We start from the raw sequence: 5,986 nt of genomic DNA on the forward strand, positions 1-5,986 counted from the left end.
TTACGCGCGCCGTAGCCTGCGAGACCATTTCAGGCAAAAACAAGTCGGGTTTGATTCTCTTTATATAATACCTAACTGTGTGTAGTGTACGAAGTTCCGTGTGAGTATAAACGTTCCTAGATCTAAATCGAAGGCGAACCCTATTATCAAACTTCTTTGCGTAATGACTATTCACATACATTTGCATTTACGTTAAAGAATGAGGGTAACCTTGGACTACGATAAACTCATAATAAAATCCGGACTGAAAATGGTAACTAGAGATCTTGCGCAGAATCAGCCAGTACTGGTTTTTTTCTTGTAACTTTGTTTTCGTTTTTGCCAGCTTTAGGCAGGTTTTCGCCAGTTTATGGCGGTTCCGCGTCGTGAACTTATTTATTTTTTATTTGCCAAAAAGACGAACGTTTAGGAACATGTAAGACCACTGATGTATGATTTCAGAGTTCAGATCCGAGGTAGTCGGCAGGGCTCTATAACAATTTCTGAATCTGCTTTTTGGCGCGTTTTTTTCTCCAATTTACCGGCGTTGGTTCGTGGCTCAGAAATTGGTTTCGAAAGCACACGTAGGAACAGTGTAAACTGCGATGTATGGTTTAAAGTTAAGCGATCGAGGAATGGCAAGAGCCTCCAACTCCGAGATACTTGGAGTTTTGCACATAAATCGTTAATTTTTGACTGTATGCTTTGAAAACTGGCTAATGTAGTGAAACGGAAGATATGCCTTATCTCTTCATTTTTTACAACAAAAACCTAATACATAAGACTTTTGGTTAGAAAATAGAATCACAATTCGTCCGGGGAACTATTGTTTTTTTTTTTTTTTTTTCAAAAAAACATCTTATGATCATCAGAGAAATCCAGTCTCATCAAAAATAAAATCTTGAGCGGGTGGACAAAAAACGACAAATGGTGGACAATTATTAGGAATGTGCCATCGCCCCAAAATAAACTCATCGCCCCCCCTACTGCCCAAATTGACTTCATCGCCCCACGGAACCTTTCCCTCGCCCCAAAGTGGGCAATATTGCCCTGGTTGTGCATGACTGGTCTGGCACAATAGAATGTGTAGTTTGACTTTGTCCAGTGGGTCTCAGCCTGTTGAGCATAATCAAGGTGGTTGAAATTCCAGTCAAAGGAAAGGTGGTATACAGCCTGATGTGATTTGTTTTCCTATGTAGAGGTAGTTGAAAGTTGAAGTACCTAGCCCCTAAGTGGCATTTTTCTAAAACTAGGTTTCAAAATAGTCAGTTGGTCATTTTTTTTTTTATTTGTCAATAATATTAATTATGATTTCCTCATTTCTATTTCATTTCCTCCCATCTTGCAGAGAGACGTGACGATTATCGGGGAGGCAGACGTGAGTACGAGTCTCAGAACGGTGACCGTGACAACTACAGAGGCGACAACTAGGTCCATAATTATCTTCTTTCAACTTTTTTATTTGATCAACGAAGTTATTATTCAAATTATTCGCTAATTCACGTCCATTTTCCATCTTGAAGTTTCTTTTCAACACAATTTCGTTGTCCTCTCGAGCTTTTCTCTCCAACATTACATTGACAGGGGAAGGTAAGAATATCAATATTCTTTGTTTTATTTCCCCCCTTATTTGACCAGTTAGGAGTGCAGATGACCAAGAAGTTGACAAGCACCACCTGAATATAATGGATGATAGAGATCTGGGAAAATTTGCCAAGTGTTTATTGATTTAAATCCTTAAATAACTTTCTGAAATGACCTGCTCTCCCGTTTTTTTTTTAGATCGGAAGAGCGGTTCAGTTTTTTTTTTTTTTTTTTTTTTTTTTTTTAGCCCTTCCTTCCTTTATTATTACGATAGTAATAAAAAAAAGGTATAGTGGACGGGAGGACCGGCTATTGTATTCGCTTCGGTATCGTCTGTCTGTCTGTCACTCTGTCTGTTCCCATAGAAGGATACTTATCCAAACCTGGTCGACCTATATATCAAATTAATTTTCTTTAACCACGATCGAATAAACTACGGGCTAATTCTCGAAGAGACGGGCCCAGCTTCTTTTTTACCAAGAGATTTAATACATAAAGAAAACTTTATTAACGGACGTCTGATCGTCCCGAAATGGAAGAGAAAAAGAGGAGAGGAGAGAAACGAACCTTATCTGTTTAGGATCAAGTTCGCCCCACACGGAAATTGGAGCTGCTGTCTACCGCTTACAAGGCAGCTCTGCTACCCTCCAAGATAACAAGGCTGATTAGGTTCCCTTGAGCTCCATTATTATCTTCTCGCCTTCGTAATTAATCACTTAATCAGCCCATCATTTAAGAGTAATGTTTACTTTATAACAAACCGGTTTTTCCCACCTTTTTCTCTTCTGCAGAGATTCGGACGACCGCCGCTCGTATCATAACAACAACTCGTCCGGGGGCGGTCAGAACCGCTGGTCAGACCGGGGCGCCAATCGGGACGCCGGGGCGCCTCCGCCCACCAACACCCGTTGGAGCGGCTATTCCAAGGGCGGCTCAGGTCAGCCGCAAGATTGGAGCACGCTTCTGCCCCGGGATGAGCAACTGGAGTACGAACTGTTTGGCATTGGGAACACGGGGATTAACTTCAACAAGTATGAGGACATCCCGGTTGAGGCGAGCGGGGACGACATCCCCGAGTGTATTAATTCAGTAAGTAGATCCCCCTGCTTGGTGGAGGACTGGTAATCTTTAGTTTGTGGGTTCGAATCCCAGCGGAGCATAGAAATCAGAGATTATGAACAGTAGTATTAAGAGAAATGAATCTAAAGCCAGCCTATTTAGCTATTGTTCTTCGGTATAAATTCTGGATGTCAATGAAGGAGGAAAAAGTTCGAGTGAAAATGGAAAAGTTGAGCATATGTAATTATGCATATTAAGAGGGTTCCTTCCATTTGCATTTCACTAACTTCCGAATTTTCATGTTCCTATTCGGACTCGAACTCCAGCTCTCCGGATTACGAGTCCAAGTACTTATGTAGGTATACATACCTATACTTAAGTGAGTACACGATGTCGCCGTGGTAGTGGTATGTACTCCGTCTAGACTTGACCGCTAATTTTATCCTATGAAATCGGCTAGAAAAAAAAAAAAATAGAAAGTACCTACCTAATATTACAAATTCTACTTTAGGTACAATGGTACATATGTACCTTCCTACTGTAGTTAAGTGACCTTTACGCAGATACTCGTACCTTCGACCATTTCGTATTAGTACTTAGGAATGATAAAAGCTTGAAAAAATGGAAAGTATTTAGGTAGGTAAATGACCTTTTTTTAATAAGTTGACTGTCGTTATGTTGTAATGATACTACTATATAGTAAGGAAAAGAGTAGGTGAGAATTATTAGTCAAGGAGGCTCTTAGGTTGAATTTTACCAACGTGGATTGTCTCAGGATTGAGGTTCTTGGTTTTGAATATAGAATACTGAGTACTATTTTGTAAACTTCTTTATAATCTTTGCATTCTCTACTTCTTGGTAGATTCAGATAGGTACTTAAAAGGTTTGTATTTACTTCTTGGTAGATAAAGATACTTGAAAGGTGTCCACAGGTAGAAATGGAAGTCCTCGTTATATAAAGGTGTGATTGTGACCCCTAGCCATTGTGTAGCTGATGATCATGATGGTCTATTGTTGTTACTTCCTTTGCCTCTTCTAGGGAGCTTTGCTATTCTAGAGGGTAGGTATAAAAATCCTTATGTTGGGCACACAGCCTTAGACCGTCTGACTGACTAGTCCAAATTTTCCTCACGCTATATCAATAGCGAAGGTTGAGTGCGAAGGGCACCCCACTCGGAAAATTTTGTTTAGCCAAAACCAGTTGGCCTCAATATAGCGCAGGTTGAGTGCGAAGGGCACCCCACTCGGAAAATTTTGTTTAGCCAAAACCAGTTGGCCTCAAAGCGATCACTCTAAAAGCTGTTAGAGGCCGACGACAAACGCCGACCCCATCTGAACATGGGAAAAGGCGAAGAAGAAGACGGGGTCGGCGCCCTAGGGTGATTGCTCTTGGCTGACATTTGGTTTTGGCTACAAAATTTTGTACGAGTGAGCCCTTCGCACTGAACCTTTGCTTCGTATTCCTTTTTTGGCTACATAAATTTTACGAGGCCGCAAATGGCCTTTGTTGCTAAACTGTGTAAAAATAAAATAAATAAAATAAATTTTACGAGTGGATACCCTTCGCACTCAACCTTTGCTATTTCTTTAGCAAGGATATTTCGAGCTGGTATCCTCCCTGTTCAAAGTCCTCCAGCCAGACTATCCTAATAATAATAAGGAGCAAATTTTGGGCACGGCTCAATTCCCTAAAAAAAAAGCTAGTCCTCTCAAAATGTCTTTTTCGTTTTCGGGTCACCCGTGACATTAGGGTTCGATTCTCACAAAAGACACCTTGATGATTTCTTTTATCTTTTTTTCATTTAAAAGGAAAAAGAGCAGAATGGAAAGTAGGAGATAAAAAGGTACCTATTTGGAATGGTGATCTGTGCTATTGTGTTTTCAAAACAGTTGGAAATATTGGGACACCAAACAGGGTGTTCATTTGTTCAATTTGAAACTGTCCCATGGGAAATCAACATGTAAAACCAGTTTTTTTTACTTTCCTTATCCCATTTTTTTCCTCATAAAAGCTCCCGTACACTTTTCGAGTCTATAAATTCCACGTTTAAAAAATCAATTCCTCGTTAAAATTTACATAAGAATGTTTTGTTGGCCCGAACTTAGTGAAGACTTTTATGGGGCTAAAATCGATTTTACGGGTTGATTTCCTATGGGGCACTCTGAGGTTGGACACCCTGTATATCTAAGTACTACTGTGACAAGGGTCTCTTAAGGGCCCCAAATACTTGAATATCAGGAATAGAATAGATTAGAAATTTTCAAAAACTCATCAAATTGTGTTTTGCGAAACCTACCTTCGTTTTCCAAAATATAGTGGTGATAGTTATTTTGTTTAGTAGTAGACTCTTGGCAAGGTAACCAATAGGCGAGGTTAACACCGGAGGCGTTCTCTACCACCTAACCCTTAGAGCTGCACTATTATATGTGGCCAATTTCTCAAAATGGGGATAAAATTCCATGCCTCGGCTGGGTTTCAGCCCAAGTCTATCAATCTTTGCAAAGAGGTTCTTTATAAAATGTAGATCAAAAGTCTCCTTGGGACGAACCTCGAGAAATGTACGACTCGGCCGCTACTCAAGACTTTAGTTTTGAAAAAGCTCAGAAATGTAATAGCTGTACCTACCTATGACCTACGTATGTGCGATGTTTTATGTACATACGTAGTATGTAGTTACGACTACACGGATAACTACATAACTATTATTTCTAGAAATTATTGTGCTCGATTAATTGGATTACTAATACTATGTAGGTGGGTCATTATGAACACCAGAAAGTATTCCGTTGAATATACCTACTTTTTTGTAATTATGGGAGCACGGAGCAATAGAGTTTTCAGCACGAGAGTCCGCCCGTTGAAATATTAGCAATCGAAGTGCGAGTGCAAATTTTTTGTTGATTCTGGAAATCGAGCTCGGGATATTTGGGGACGCAGACCTACCACCGTATTACCTCGAACAAAAGCCGCTTCGGGTTTAAAGTTTAAACTAATGGGATACGTTCTTTACACAGTGGTACCTATTCTTTACAGTGGTTCTGTGAACAAAACTAACATTTCCCTCCACTGCAATTGAGGAGTTTTAATCAAGGAGGACCTGGGGATGACAAATTGAGAGAGTAGAACAAATTTGAAGTTTTTTTGATTTCCATTGAAAACTATTGGAAAGGTTCGCTAAGTCGGTTCGTTCTCAGAACGACTGACTTTCTCCTATCCGGTCTTCTTTCTCTGTTCCATTTCGGGACGATAAGGCCTTCGTTGTTAGGTACCTACAGTTTCCACTATTAACCCTCGAAAAAAAGCACACAGTTTTGATGATTTTGATTTCCATTGAAAACTTTTGGGAGAGCTTTACTAATACTC

At 40.0% G+C, this 5,986-nt stretch overlaps 1 long non-coding RNA gene across 1 annotated transcript in view; it reads left to right on the forward strand.

Annotated features, from left to right (window-relative positions):
* The window catches only part of LOC113471645, a 1,691-nt gene extending 285 nt beyond the window's left edge, over positions 1 to 1,406 (forward strand). The window contains exon 2 of the long non-coding RNA XR_003394265.1: positions 1,328 to 1,406. This is a non-coding gene — a long non-coding RNA (uncharacterized LOC113471645). The remainder of the gene's footprint in view (positions 1 to 1,327) is intronic.
* The last annotated feature ends 4,580 nt before the right edge of the window (positions 1,407 to 5,986 follow it).

Source organism: Diaphorina citri, unplaced genomic scaffold (genome assembly GCF_000475195.1).
Source record: "Diaphorina citri unplaced genomic scaffold, Diaci psyllid genome assembly version 1.1 scaffold2729, whole genome shotgun sequence".
NCBI classification, from domain to species: Eukaryota; Metazoa; Arthropoda; class Insecta; order Hemiptera; family Psyllidae; genus Diaphorina; species Diaphorina citri.